Raw genomic sequence first — 15,907 nt, forward strand, 5'->3', positions numbered from 1 at the left:
ACAGTGGGCTCCTTCTCCTTGACCTTGTCTTCATTTTTCTTTGAACTTTCATCTTTTGATGATTCTCCATCTTTGGAGCTTTGCACAATTTCTTCCTTTTCACTAGCTTCCACAACTTCATCCTCAACTTGCTTCCTTGGTGCTTCATACCTTGTACCACTTCTCAAGTGAATGGCACTAACCGTTTCATGTCTAGGGGGATTACTTTGAGGTGGTAATTGCCCCTTTTGTCTTTGTGAGCTTGAAGATGCTAGTTGAGTCAATTGTGTTTCCAACATCTTGGTGTGAGCTAGGATGTTGTTGATGGTGGTTTCCTTTGCTTGGCTATCTTTTTGCATTTGAGTGAAAAATTCTTGTTGATTCTTTTGCATTTGGAGGACCGCTTTTTGGACATCAAAACCTTGATCATTTTGGTGATTGTATGGATTTTGATTTTGGTAACCTTGGTTTTGATTGTAGAAGGGTCTTTGATTTTGGTTTCTCATGTATGTTGTTTGAGGGTTTTGAACATTTTGGCTTTTGTATGAGAGATTTGGATGGAATTTGGTGTTTTCATTGTAATAGTTGGAATAAGGGGTACCACTCTTGTATGCTTGGAAAGCATTCACTTGTTCATTTGTTCCCCTACATTCACCTTGGTCATGTCCCAAAGTTCCACAATTCTCACATATCCCACTTGGGATTGATGAGGATGCCGTCATGGCATTAACATGATGCTTTGGTGATTTTGAGACTTCTTCAAGTCTAGCCATAGCTTTTTCAAACTTCAAATTGATTGTGTCGATATGAGCACTAAGTTGAGCACCCAATTGAGTAACGGAGTCCACTTCATGCTTTCCTCCTCTAGTGGCCTTGCGAGGTCTACTATATTGTGAGTTATGGACCGCCATTTCCTCAATCTTGTTCCATGTTTGATTGTCATCAACTTCGGTGAACATTCCATTTGATCCCATGTTGAGAATGTTCCTTGAATCCTCATATAGACCATTCCAAAATTGTTGTACCAAAAACCATTCGCTAAGTCCATGGTGAGGACATGAGCGACAAATTCCCTTGAACCGCTCCCAAGCTTCATACAAAGATTCTTCATCCCTTTGCTTAAAACCCGTAATTTGAGCTCTTAGCATGTTAGTCTTCTCCAGTGGGTAGAATTTTTTGTAGAAAGCTAGAGCCAACTTCTTCCAAGAATCTATTCCGAGGGTGGCCTTGTCAAGGCCCTTCAACCATTGCTTCGTGGTGCCGATTAGAGAAAAAGGAAATAAGACCCATCTAATTTGGTCTTGAGTCACACCCATTTGAGAGATTGCATCACAATAGTCGCAAAAGGTTTCCATATGAGAATGAGGGTCTTCACTAGGCATCCCCCCAAATTGGCTCCTTTCAACTAATTGGATGAAGGCGGATTTGGCAATAAAATTTCCGGTTAGATGTTGCAGTGTAGGAGTACCATTTGGTAGGTTCTCCTCGGTGGGTACGGAGTGTGACGAGAATTTAGGCATTGTAGGTTGATTTTGTGGGGTATTGTGTAATGGGTTCTCCTCTCCTTCTATTGCGAAAGGGTGGATGAACTCAATAGTTGGTTGAACAACTTCACTAATACCTCTTAAATTCCTCCTAACAAGTCTCCTATTGTTCGTCAAGGTTCTTTCGATTTCACGGTCAAAAGGTAACAAATCACCTTGTGACCTTTTAGACATGCAAAATATCAAACAACTCGAAAACAATTAGAACAAACCTTGAGGAGTTTTACTTCCCCAAGGTGAAGAAAGACACAAATAATAACAATAAAAAGGAAATCTAAATCAAACAAACACCGTCCCCGGCAACGGCGCCATTTTTGATCGGTCCGTTTCGTGTTCACAATTAAAGGTGTGGTCGTTGGGTCACGTCCGAATCAAAACACAATTTATAGCTTCACAAATAACTCTACAATTAGTAAAGAGGCAAGTAAAGGTCGGATCCCAAGGGACGGGTATTGAAATGAGATTTCTATTGAAACTAGTGGTGTCTTGGGGGTGTCACAAATTGGGTTGATGTAGAAGGTCACTAACTAAAATAGCAATGAAAATAAACTAGCAAGATGAATTAAAAGGGGTGTAAACAATTGATTAAAAAGCACTAGGGTGTCATGGGATCATAGGGGAATCATGGGAATTGATCATACAAACATGTTCTCAAATTATAAGCAAGCGATTATTGTTGTGATGGATTGAGTTGGGTTATATCTTACAATCCTAGGAAAGTTTGTGTCCCGGAGCCGAATCGATTAGATTGTACACCACCTACAAGTCGACTTAATCTTCCCTACTCAACAACATGCATGGTCTAATGAGACTCGAGTTGGGTTATGTCTTACAAGTCTCATTGAAAAGATAGAAGATGGTAGTAAATGCAAGGATTCATAGGCTTAGCATTTCATCAAATATAACATGTGCATGAGTTGAGATCAAAACAAGCAAGCAAATAAAACATGAAAGCATATTAATTTAAGCATGAATCATTCCCCATGTTGGTTTCCCCTAATCACCCATTAACCCTAGCTAATAGACTACTCACTCATTATCATGTTGATCATGCTAGCAAGGTTGTCAATCATACCAACAAAATGAAACATGATGAGTAAATGAAAGTAATTAACAATAATTAAAAGGGATTAAGAGAATTATACCTACTAATGATTCCAATAATAAAGCAAAGATAAAAGAAGTACTTGAATGCTTGATTAAGAGGTTGTCAATCTCCCAATAATAACCCAAATAATCTTCAATTACCCAAAATAAAGGATGAACAAAAGAGAGATTAAGGAAATAAAACTTGTATTAGGACTTGATTAATTGTTGATTACAAAACTAAAGAGAGATTTGATTGGTATTAACTACTCTAATTGTTGATAAGAAGAACATGCTCCTCTAATTAGACTAATGGGGTATTTATAGTGGAAATTAGGGAGGATGCATTAGGGTTAACTAAGGGCTAAACTAGTAATTACACTTTTTAGATTGAGCAAGGAGGAGCCGGTATTTTCCGAAGGAAGGGCTTCTTTCTTCGTAGCTTGGAGAAGAGGAAATCACGCTGTGCTGGAATCCGGGCGGATTAAGGTCGGGACGGGCGAATTCTGGCGATGGAATCCGAGCGGATTCAAGAGAATCCGGGCGGATTGTGGAGGTGGGATCCGAGCGTCTTGGTGGAAAGCCGCACGGATTCTCGCACCGGAGGACGGCCGGATTGGGGACAATCCGCACGGATTGTTGCCTCAAAGAAGGCTTCTTCTTCTTTTCTTCCCTTTTCTTCATAAATTCCCTGGGGATTTCCTTGGGGACTCAAGGATACTTTCTCAACATTGCTCATCTACTATCATATGTACAAAGGCCTTCTAATCTTGTCTCTCCTTGATGCTTGGTCATTGAATTCGATCAATTTAGTCTTGTTTTGCCATGAAAATGCAAGATTATTACTCCTTTCCTACCAAGGGATCAAAATCTCAAAGAATATGCAAAACAAAGAACTAAAGATAGGAAATGACCCAAATATGCACTAAAAAGCATGGGAACAAGGCTAATTCGGGGGCTAAATATGCGCTAATTATGGTCACATCACGTACGGAGGAGCTCTGTTGTTTTGCTGTTGTCGCTGTGTTTTGTTTGCAGGAGAAAGAGGAAGAAAAGGGGAATTGCAGGGGGTGTGGGGATCACGGGCAAGTAACACGGAGTATATATAATAATAACAATAATATATATATATATAATAATATATTATTATTAATAATAATAATATAAGAAATATATAAAATATATAAAGGAGATTTTTAGAGGTAGGGTGTAAGAGGGTAGGTGAGCGTGTTGTCAATTTTCGATTGGTCCGTGTTTAGATAACATCCCCTATTGAAATGTGACGGTCTAATGTTAGACGGATTTTAAGACATAATTTATTATTATTGCGGTCATTATTATTATTCGACCAAAAATGCGAATAAATATATTCTTATAAAAATCATGCCTCAAAATATATTTTAATAATACGTATTTTTATAAAAATGAGCTTTTATATAATACGTTTATAAAAATCGTGTTTGACATAAAATTAATTAAATTGAATAATTCAAAAATATATAATAAAGTGATTAAACGGTTTAATAAATTTTAAATGTCAAAAAGGGAAATTCGCGGGTGTTACAGTTTGTCCCTGACAAAATGACAATCGATGTTGAGGTGCTTTGTCCTCTCATGAAACACTGGGTTCAAGGCAAAGTGCTGAGCAGCCTTATTATCACAAAAGAGAGGGATAGGTAGCTTAACATGTACCCTGAAATCTTTGAGTAAGCCAGCCAACCACACTGACTCACTCGTAGTATAGGACATACTATGATATTTTTCCTCTGCTGAGCTCTTACTAACAGTGAGTTGCTTCTTGGTTTTCCAAGAAACAAGAGAATTTCCTAGAAAGATACAATAGACACTTAGAGACCTACAACTGGAAGCACAAGAGCCCCGATCCGCGTCACTGTAAGCTTGTAAACTGAGTGAAGCAGTAGAAGAATAAAACAAACCAGCATTAACAGTCCCCTTTAAATGTCTCAGGAGATGTTGAGCTGCTTGATAGTGAGGCTCTCGAGGTTGGATAAGGAACTGGCTTAAGTGTTGAACACTGTAAGCTATGTCTGGTCTGGTCAAGCTCAAATATAACAGCCTGCCTATGAGTCTTCTGTACACCTCAGGATCAGGAAGTAATTGACCTTGATCAACTGCAAGCTTCAGACCCTTCTGCATAGGGAAAGAAGTTGCCTTGCAGTCTTTATAACCAGTTTCTTTGATAATGTCTAAAACATATTTCCTTTGGTTCAGCATTATCCCAGTCTCATTTCTCCCAATTTCCAATCCCAAAAAATATCGCATTTCTCCCAAGACCTTAATAGTGTACTTAGAATGCAAGTCTGCTTTTAATGTACTTAAAGCAATCAAATCATCTCCTGTCAGCAGGATGTCATCTACATATACCAAGACAAGGGCCAATTTATTTGTCAAAGGATCCTGTTTGGTGAAGAGTGAATAGTCATGTCTTGACTGAACATAACCAAGATGTAAGAGAAACTTGGTCAATTCTTGATTCCATTGCCTGGATGCTTGTTTCAGGCCATATAATGATCTTATGAGTCTGCAAACATGTCCTTCTTTAGCTTTGGTATAACCAATGGGTGGCTTCATGTATACCTCTTCCATAGATTTTTTTTATCGATTTAGGGCTGTTTAACAAACTATTTCACGTTTTGGTGCCCGTTTGAAACTATTTGTTCCAAATGGGTCCACGTCACACTTTTATATATTTTTTGGGTTATTTTATGTGGTACCCTTTAGTTTTTTCAACTTCCATACGGTACCCTTCATTTTCAGAAATTCTACATGATACCCCTAATGTATCTTATTATATTCATCCGTGACCCTAAGTTATATAATCCGTTAAGTTATGCGTTAGTTTTGTAAGTTGGGCAAGGAAAATACTATTATACCCATATTTAGTGCTTAATATCGTCTTCTTTTAAAAATTACCATACATAATCTTTCTCTTTTTCCCACTACTCCATCATTTATACCATTAATATCACTAAGCTACATAGAACAAACCACCCATAATCTCAATTAATCTGAGGCAAATTAATCTCACTCCATCCTTTTTTTTACCAAGTAGGAGTACTAATTATTGAAACTTCCAGTTAGCCATGTTGCTTCAAATAAGTTGTAAGATTGTTGGTCGTATCGGTCGGTGCGCAAAGGATCATCTTAGAAAGTGATTGCCTCGAGCTAGTTTATTCTCTTGACCGCAAATAACCAGGTAGATGCCCATGAGGATTAATTGTGGATGACATATCTGATTTCTGAAATCATTTTTAGAAAGCATTATTTTTCATTATAGATGAAATGTGCAGGCTGGCATAGGTATTGTCACGTAGCGGTTTTTGAACGCAAAGAACCAGGTACTCAGGTAGTTTACCCATCTCCCATAATCCAGTAGCTACTGGAATGGGGAGGAATCATGATCAATAGCAAGCCGCTAGCCTACATAGCGGTTTAACGTGTAAGAGATGAAGCCGCTGTTCTTAGTGACGGCTTTCTTCAGTATAACCTATAGTTGTCTTTGTAAAGTTCTGCCAATGATAAACACATAAAGCCGCTAATAAAGATAGCAGTTTTATCCCACAACTATAAAATACTATAAAATTGATGAGGCGGACCGATTTGGAACAAATAGTTTCAAATGGGTATCAGAATGTGAAATAGTTTGTTAAATAGCCCTAAAATGATAAAAAAATTCAACATATCCTGTCACTCGGGTAGAATGATTGAATTGAGCGGCAGTCAAACCACAGAGCCTGTAACGCTTATTTCCACGGTCTTGAAACCCATATTCTTAGGCCTGCCTCCGTCTCTTCCTTCCCCAGCAGAGGCTTGAACTTTTGATACCCTAACCAAAAAAATGTACACAAATTAAGTGAAAACTCCCAATTTCATCCCTCAACAATCTGAACCCCCACAAGACCCGCAGGAAAGGGGCAGAGAGTATATTAAACAACAGAGCATAAGTTTCTTCCACTTCAATTATCATAGAAATCTTACTTCTGCTTCTTTTTTTTTTCTTTTGTTTGATGCTTAAGACCATATCTCTTGCCTTCCTCTGATGTTCTCTTGACTGTGAATACAAGTCCAAACTTTCCACAGTCCCACACTCAACTTTGCAAATGAGACACATAATTCTTCCAGGCTTTCGCTTTCGTGGATTATCAAAGGTCTCAGTATCTCTCTGAACAATTCACCAGACAAATCGGAGATAAGATATTAAAATGGTGTACTAATGGTTCCTAGTGATGGAAAATAAGGGTATAAAGAAATCTTTGAAAACATTTGCAAATTTGTTCACCTGATCTTGTCATCTTTAGGATGACTTTTGTCCCTAATGTTGTCAATTAGTTTTTGTAACTTGTCCAGTGTTCTGTTTTCTTATGTATTTTTTTTTAATTATCACTTGTATTTTGAATAATTTTTAATAAAGGTTAAAATCATCCTTATTTACATTCTTTCTCTCCACTAAAATTCTCTATTTTGACCTTACAAAGCTACTTGATTGCCACATGAAGGTATGTATATCTTTATTCTATTTCAGTTTCTTGTTAAATGATGGTTACTTTTTATTACATGAAACAGTTTATTGCATTTAATGTGATTATTATACATCATTGACGTAGATATCCATTCATATACGTGTTTATTAACTAGATTATGGACTGAAGTTGGATGTATGGAAAGCGTGATTTTGTTTATCTTAAACGACTAGAGAAGTTTCTTAGTTCTGCCGTTGAACATCAAAGACTCCATGGAGATAATCAATTCGTATGTCCGTGTACCTTATGTCAAAATTGTAAAAAGGTGAATTCTAGGGATGAATTGTGGGAACATTTAATTTTAAAAGGATTTAAAGCAGATTATAATATGTGGATATGGCATGGAGAAAGTGATAATGATATTTTTACCAGCGTAAATTTTGGAATTAATGATAAAGATGGGGATCAGATTGATGTCGGGGTAGAAGATGATGATGAAATCTTTGAAAATATTGATATGGATGATAATATAGAGCCTGATAATGATAATATTGATGGGCTGATGAAGGATCTTGAAGAAGATATTGTGGAGTGCCCTATTATTTTTCAGAGAATGGTTGATAATTCCAAGAAGCCTTTATACCCGAATGGTTCTAAATTCTCTCTTTTATTAGCTGTGTTGAAACTATTCACATTAAAAGCTGGAAATGGGTGGAGTGACAAGAGTTTTACTTCCTTGTTAGAATTTTTGTGTCAAATGTTGCCAAAAGGTAACGAGCTTCCCTCCACCACATACCAATGCAAGAAACTAATATTTCTATTATCTACATCTTACCAAAAGATTCATGCATGCCTGAAGTAGGGTAGAGCAAAAAATCCGATTATCCAAACTGATCCGATATCCGATCCGAATCTGATCCGAATGTTTGGATATCTGATCCGAAAGTGAAGTTTGGTTTGGATATCTGATCCGAAATCTTTGGTTTTGGTTTGGATATGGATATTAGAATTAAAACATTTGGATATCCGATCCAATCCGAAACTATAGTTTTCTAGTATAATTTCGAGAAAATAAAATTTTATTTGATACAACAACTTAATTAATGTTTAAAATATTAGAGAAAAATCTAGGTGGTACTTAAATTTTATGTCGAGAACATTAGAATAAGAATATTAAAGAAAATCATCATGTAAGACTATGAATATAATCGTGTTTCAAACTTAATTTTAAAGTAAATTCTAAAGTATGGATATCCGATGGATATCCGCATCCGATCCGATTATTTTGGATACCCGAACATTGGATATCCGAAACATTTGGTTTGGATATTGGATATCTAACTTCAGGATTTTTAATATGGATATCCGATCCGAACTAGCACTTTGGATCAAATACCCGATCCGTACTCTGCCCTAGCCTGAAGGACTGTATTTTATACCGAAAAAAGTATAGTGAACTAAAAGAATGCCCAAAGTGCGGTAAGTCACGATACAAGAGGGTAGACAATGGTAATGGTGGCAAGAAGAAAGGGAGTCCTGTGAAGACATTATGGTATTTTCCAATAATACCAAAATTTAAACGCTTTTTTGCAAATAAAAAAGATGCGGAGTACATGTTGTGGCATCAAAAGTGCAGGAATAAAGATGGCAGACTGAGGCATGTAGCTGATTCTGCCCAATGGAGAACAATTGATCGAACCTTTCCAGAATTCAGTTCAGAGCCTAGAAATTTAAGATTGGGACTTTGCACCGATGGAATTAATCCTTTTGGAACTTTAAGTATCCAACATAGTTGTTGGCCAGTAATGTTGATAATTTACAATATCCCTCCTTGGCTTACCACAAAGAGCAAATACATTATGTTAACACTCCTAATTTCGGGACCTAAGCAACCTGGAAATGACATTGACGTGTATTTGGCTCCTCTAAATGAAGACTTGAAACTCTTGTGGAACGATGGGGTGCTGGTGTTTGATGCTGTAATATTCCGTTTGATGTTTATGAGTGTCTTGATAATGGATTTTCTAGTGGATAATATGTTACAGAACTAGCAACGTTTATGGATGGTAATTGGTAGTGTATGGAGCTAGTGTAGAGAGAGACTATAATGTAGTTGATACGATATCGTAAGCTATGTTGTGGAGGTAGGCATAGTTGGTGGAGTTGGTGTTAAGAGTTCATGTTTTATAGGTTGGAGTTTGTTTTGAGTTCTTAGTTGCGTTGTTGTGTCTTGATCGAGTTAGTACGTTTGTTTTTGAGTATGGGTTGGAACTTTGGGGACAAAGTTCTTTTTAAGGAGGGAAGACTGTAATACTACTGTTTTTTATGTCTATGGGTACTCTATCGAGTAGGACTTACTCTGTCGAGTAAGTAGCTTTTTACGCAAAAAAGTAGTCTGCCTGTTGGGTACTCGATCGAGTACGTTGGGGACTCGATCGAGTAAGTTACTTACTCGACCGAGTAAGTGTGTTTTACGGGTTGTTTTAGCCGGGTTTTGTTAATAACGCGATATTTATATAAAAGGCTTCCGTCATTGTTCTTAATCATTTTTACTTCTTAAAACCTTTCAAGATAAGAGAAAAGAGTTACGTAGTTCGCATTCGTCACATTATTAACAAATCCCGAAGGCTAAGGTGGTCGGATCGTCGCGTTCTTTACGCCGTTGAGTTCGTCGTGTCGAAGGTAAGATCCTTGTATAGTTTTTATGTTGTTTCTTTAATTTTAGTTGAAACCCTAATTGGGTAATTTGGGGGTTTTGGGGAGTATTGTTGATGTTAGATTGTGATTGTACGATTGTGTGTTTATAGGAGGTGATTTCTTTGAAGAACGATTATGCTTAGCTGATTGTGAAGATCTTGGTGATTGCTATTTCAGGTAGGGTTTCCCTACTCAGTATTGATTACACAATGTTGTTGATGGTTGATAATTGTTGTTGGTTTGTATCGTATTGGAATTGATAATTGGTGATTGTGTTGTATATTGTGATTGGTTATGATTGTTTGTCTGTGGTTCTCGAGGTGCGTCCTCGGCTGAGTGGAGTCACTTACGGGAGTGACTTTACGCCCTTGATTCGCCTTCTGTGGAACTCGCCACAGAAGGGATGTGCACATTAATGAACATGGGTTTATGGCTCGGATAAGATGAGCGGGGTTTAGGTGGGAACGGCTGCGGTCCCCCACTGGCAGTGAGGATTACCTGTTGCGATGGGTAATCTAGCAGGGCTACACACTTTAGTGTGTAGTCAGGTGTGTGGTGGTGTGATGGAGTTTGGGTTGATTGAATTGGTTGTGGTATTGTTTTATTGCAGCTGTTTGCTTTGTGTAATCAGTACTGACCCCGTTTAAATGTTTTAAAAACCGTGGTGATCTATTTGGGGGTGGTGAGCAGTTGTTTGACAAGTATCTCTTGGATACGCGCGGGATCTAGCTGGGGATGGAATCATCACATATCAGAGTCTTTAGTCTTCCGCTGTGTTTGTTAAGACAGTTTCACTTAGTTGGTTTATAGTTTGTGGAACTGTGGACAACGGGAGGCCCACGAGGGCGCTTGGGAGGAAGAGAACAAGCGTTTACATTTGTTGGAGTCGCCACCAATTTTTATGGGAAATTGGAACCGTTCGAATACCTCGTGTCATGTCAAGACACAAAGTAGAGACATGAACACTAAGCAATCGTTACCCTTAGCATTCTATGTCTAGAATGACTCTTGTGGATGCCAATGAACATGGATGTTCACAGAGATCTGGAGTAAGGGGTGAGGGTACGTATTAGGAAGCTCTTTTGATCGAACAACTAATCCCGCCCGTCTCAATAACGGCCTCTACTAATGATTAGGGACATCATCTATACTCGATATATCGTCGATTATATGCATGCAATGCAACATCTAAGTTTTAATCCTAGCATGTGAGAATTAGACTAAGTCAGTTGACACATAGTTTTAGCATAAAATTGGGTCAAAGCAGGATTTAATGCTCAATTACATGTGAAGGCATGCAAATAAATCATACAAATGCGATAAATAACACAATAATAGAAATTTACAATAATTACAATGGATTAATTGATTTATGTCGAAAATACCTCTAAAACGGATGATTTGAGAAAAAGAATAAAAGAAAGATTTAACGAACATATCAGTAGGTGATAATACAATTAATAGTCAATTATACGTGAGCTAATTAAACTAGGTCAAGCAACAATGGAATTCAGAGACAGAACTCAACCTGGAACAGGCGCAGCAAGACTGCGCCCTCTGGAAGAGGCGCAGCAGATGCTGCGTCTGTTCTAAGGGTGAGTTCTGGCTGTGAAGCCGGAACTGCAAATCATTAATGTAAATTGGTGATTTTAAGAGATAATTAATGTATTTACTCGGATGAAAGTGATTAATAGGTTGTTTACATGTGATTAATGGTCATAAACGCAACAAAACATGGATGAGACGGATGCAAACGGATTATTTACATGAATGAACGATTAATTAGTGACATGGGTGAACCATATAGGTTAGACATAACGAATTAACGATAAATTAATGACGAATACAACAAAAGACAGACGAAAAATATATCAAAGGTCGAATTCCAGAAATTCAATATGAAAGAATCGAATTTCTACAACCCGGATTGAATTTAATGACAAAAACCCGCAAATATGAGATTATAAGGGATTTAAGTCGGATTTAAGTGATGAATTATACGTGTGAATGAATGATAAACAATATACATGAGATTATTAGACTATTGTATCGAAGAATTAAAGAAAACAAATCAAACAAACAAAGACGAACGAATTACAGAGGACGAAGGAAGAAGAAAGTTAGCAGGAACTGCGGCAGCCTAACGAAGAGGCGCAGCAGGAACTGTGCTCTTTCGAAGAGGCGCAACAGTTGCTGCATCCTTTCTCGACGATCTGTCTTCTGAAAATCCGTAAAAAGGTTTTAAACACGGTTTTAGAAATCGGTTTTAAGAGGTTTTTTCGACATAAACCTTACAATATGATGATACAAAAAGTAAAGAACAATAATAAAAGAGAGATTTACACCCTAAGACTTACATGTTTGACGAAACGAGAAGAACTAAGTTATCGATTAGTGATGCTCGACTCGAATGTAGATGAAAGTGCCCTCGTAAGAGGAAAACGATTAGATTAATTAAGTTGATTGATGTGGAGTAGGTTAAATTGGTCGGTCATGCAAACGAGGCTGGTACTCAGAAGGATTCGAGCTTACGTGGTCAAATGTTCAAGCACGTAGACGCCAAAAAGTAAGAACAAAGGTCTAGAATGCAAAGGGAGAAGAGAAAGGCGGACACTCGCGTGAGAAATTTGAGGAGCGAAGGCTCCTATTTATACTAATCACGTGAAGGAATAGGGTTTCGGAGAGTCTTTGGAAGTGAATCTCGGAAAGATATGAAAAAGATACGAAAAATACGCGAGAAAGGACACGGGAAGAGGCACGGCCCGATCCATCTGCGTCTCTTGGAAGAGGCGCAGCACCTGCTGCATCTTTCTCAAGTGGTTTCCTCCTGCGGAATAAAGATTTCCGTGTTTGAGTTATGGAAGGACGGAATAATTTGGTTTTCCTTAATATCTTGTAGGACTATTACGGGAAATTGTTTACCAAAGATTAAACATTGTGAAATAATTATAAAATATGGAATAGAAATATCCGGAACATTCCAGAACATTCTGACTCGGGATTTAACGGTTATCAGAAAATGAAGACGGTTTTAGGCCCGGACTCCAAATGTACTCTAATTACTGTCAAAACGACCGTATCGGCACGTAGATGACAACTAAGAGGTAGACATTAACATTTGAACAATCACTTGATGATAAACTTACGAACTGTCACAAATCGTTCCGCGTACCAAACATGCGGCCCAATCATCACCGTGTGGTTTGAGAGAGGTGCAGAAATGAGGTATCTACAGAGCCCCCACTTTGACTGAGGCTTTGACATGGCGAAAGTTAAAGTATAGCCATCAGGTCAATAGAAGATTACAACCTGACGACTATGGCGATGCGAGGCGGCTCAAGGGGTCTGAGCCAAGGACCTGTCGTCGGGAACATTTTAGAGTCTGTCGACTATCGGGGAGGGTCGTTTAAAGTCCATTAGACTACGTAAGGAGGCTCGTTAGCCATAAGAAGAGATCATACCCGAGACTTCTTATCGAAACGGGACTGAAGGCGCTTCAGCAAAACTCTTGGGCTGAATATAACTTGGTGTCTGAAAATACGAAGGCTTGTTCCTGAAAAGGGGGCATCTGAATGATATGAGGAAAGACAGCAGGACAAAGTCTGGAACTGCTGGGAGAAATTTGCTTGTGTTCAGCTTCAAACAAACTTCGGAAGAATTCGGAGTCGATGTTAATCTCCATGTCTTGAGAGGGAAAGTCTATCCGCGTACTCTCGTTGGGGAACATAATCGGGAACTAATCTCCATGTCTCGAGAGGGAAAGTCTATCCGCTTACTCTCGTTGGGAAAATATAATGAAGGCGTGTCGAACACCTGTGAAGGAATTTCTGCTTGTTGTGACAAGCAAGGTCTTGGAAGCGATAAACGACGTATGATAGTTTGCTGCTGGCTTAAAAATACGGGTCTGAACGAAAGATAATCGACAAACGGACCAAAAAGATAAAATAGCATGGGGAAGAGGCGCACCAAAGATGGGCCCACAAATAACGAACTCATAACGAATTTTTGAAAACTCGTACGGAGGGAACACCAGGAAGAGGCGCAGCAAGAGCTGCATCTCTTGGAATAGGCGCAGCGCCTGCTGGGTCTGTTCCCAAGGGTGTATTTTCTGCGTAAAAACACGATGAACAGAGGGTTCATTTCATTTGTTTCGAAAGATAAATCACACAATACTCTCTCAAATCTCAACCATTTCCGCCAAGGTTTGATCCAAAAGCTTGCAATAATCATGACTAATCGAGGTATGTGTCTCATTCTTGCATTAAACTTCTATATTTGCTCAATTTGGATCGAAAAAATTAGGGTTTTCAACCCAATTATTTCGAAATTTTGGGGCTTTTCCCCCAAATGCATTTGCCTTGTAAGATTAACACTAGAAATGGATAATTGGTAGTATAAGGAACATAACCATGTATTTGTTTCGAATTTTCGTTGAGTTTTGAGCATTTGAGTGAAATTGAGACGGTTTCACTGCTAGACCGTAAATTGCTTCGAAAATAGCCTTAGGATTGACCATTTGCGATGAAACTTGATGTTTGGGAACCTTGGATGATGGGTAAACTTTCTACCATCTCGGAATTTTGGTTTGTGACGGCTTTTTCAGGACACTTTTCTAGGGCATAATCGCCGTTATAACGAAATGCTGCCGAAATTTCGACTCGAACCCAGAAATAGGCTTCAAATTAGGTTTGACTTGACCCTAACTACCACATGAGTGATAGGGTTTATGAGAATATGGCCAAAGATGGCGAGAAAGGAGCGATTTCAGGGCTTCCGAAGGCTAGAAAATCCCTTAACCAAGGCTCGTCGTCACGTGATGTGACCTAAATTCGCTTTAATGTTGCAGGTGATGAGGCCTCTACTTCTGGGAGGACTCCCATGGAGATAGACACTGCTGTTGTCGAGGAGGCTTTGGAGCAGGCTTTCACCACCGCGGTGATGGCTGTTGGGGACGAGGTCCACGAGGAGGAGGCTGTTGAGGAGGAGGAGGCCCCGAGGCGGGCCAAGGTCAGATGAGGAGGTCGTCAGCTGAGGGGAGCACCCGCGTGGGCTGAGACCTGGGAGAGTAGGCACTTGCTTTGGGCTGCAGAGGGTCACCTGTCCTATAGGACGGTGAAGAGTTTGGTAATTTTGAATTCATTACTCATCACTCACCTTCTTTCAATCATTTCATTTGTTCATAACTTACCCAACTTTCATTCAAAACTAAAAATGGCTTTGTTTCAAATCACAATAGGAGGCCGGGAACATCAGGTCGTTCTCGGGTTACACGACAGCGATGGAGTGCTACGAGCGACTGTCAGCGGAGGAGCGCGCCATGATCGAGCGTGGAGCGTTCGGTGCCTGGGTGCAGGCCTGGGAGATATCGCGAAGAGGAAGTTGCGGGCTAACCTTAGCCTGGTCCGCGCTTTCTTGGACCGATTCTGGGATACGACTTCCGCGTTTCATATGTCTTTTGGTGAGGTGGGAGTCACTCTGGAGGACTACGGCATGATTTCTGGTCTGCCGTGTGGGTCTGAGGCGGTGGAGTGGCCGGAGACTGCCATGAGGGTGGACTCGGCCGAGGCGAGGAGGTTGATCGGCTGGAACTTGTCGCCGAAGGCTGTTACAGTGCCGGGCTTGGTGCCCAGTTCCTACGTTCGAGACTACTTTGCGGGAAAGATCCCGGCGCTGGTGACGATTGACGGGAGGGAGACGGCTCCTCCTCCCTGTACTGCTGAGCAGAGGGCCCGCTTGTGGCTTTGGTGGTTTCTGTCATCAATTTACCTCGGAGACAAGGGAGAGAGGCCGTCGATGAAGCTTCTTCCCTTCCTTTCTGACCTGAGCTCCCTAGGGCGTTGAGACTGGGTCGCTGCTGGTTTTGCGGTCCTCATCCGCTTCATGAGGGCCATGGTTCATCCGGAGTTGATGGAGAAGGGGACTTCTCCTGGTGCCGTTGGACCTGGACTACTGTTGGAGGTATGAACCTTTATTGAGACTTAAAATCAATTCCTTTCCTTGTCAAATAAATTCTTTACTTTATGAAATTACGAAAGATCGTTATTGACTATCTTGTTTTGAAGGCGTGGGTGTACTCCTACTTTCCGAGCCTCTCGCCCAAGAGGACGGAGCCGCTAGAGA

At 39.7% G+C, this 15,907-nt stretch overlaps 1 non-coding gene across 1 annotated transcript; it reads left to right on the forward strand.

The window, feature by feature from the left end:
- Window positions 1-1,020: 1,020 nt before the first annotated feature.
- Window positions 1,021-1,127, forward strand: LOC141636913 (small nucleolar RNA R71). The gene has a single exon (XR_012541480.1). It is a non-coding gene; the product is annotated as a small nucleolar RNA R71 (small nucleolar RNA).
- Window positions 1,128-15,907: the final 14,780 nt, after the last annotated feature.

The sequence above is a fragment of the Silene latifolia genome, chromosome Y, assembly GCF_048544455.1.
Source record: "Silene latifolia isolate original U9 population chromosome Y, ASM4854445v1, whole genome shotgun sequence".
Taxonomy (NCBI): Eukaryota; Viridiplantae; Streptophyta; class Magnoliopsida; order Caryophyllales; family Caryophyllaceae; genus Silene; species Silene latifolia.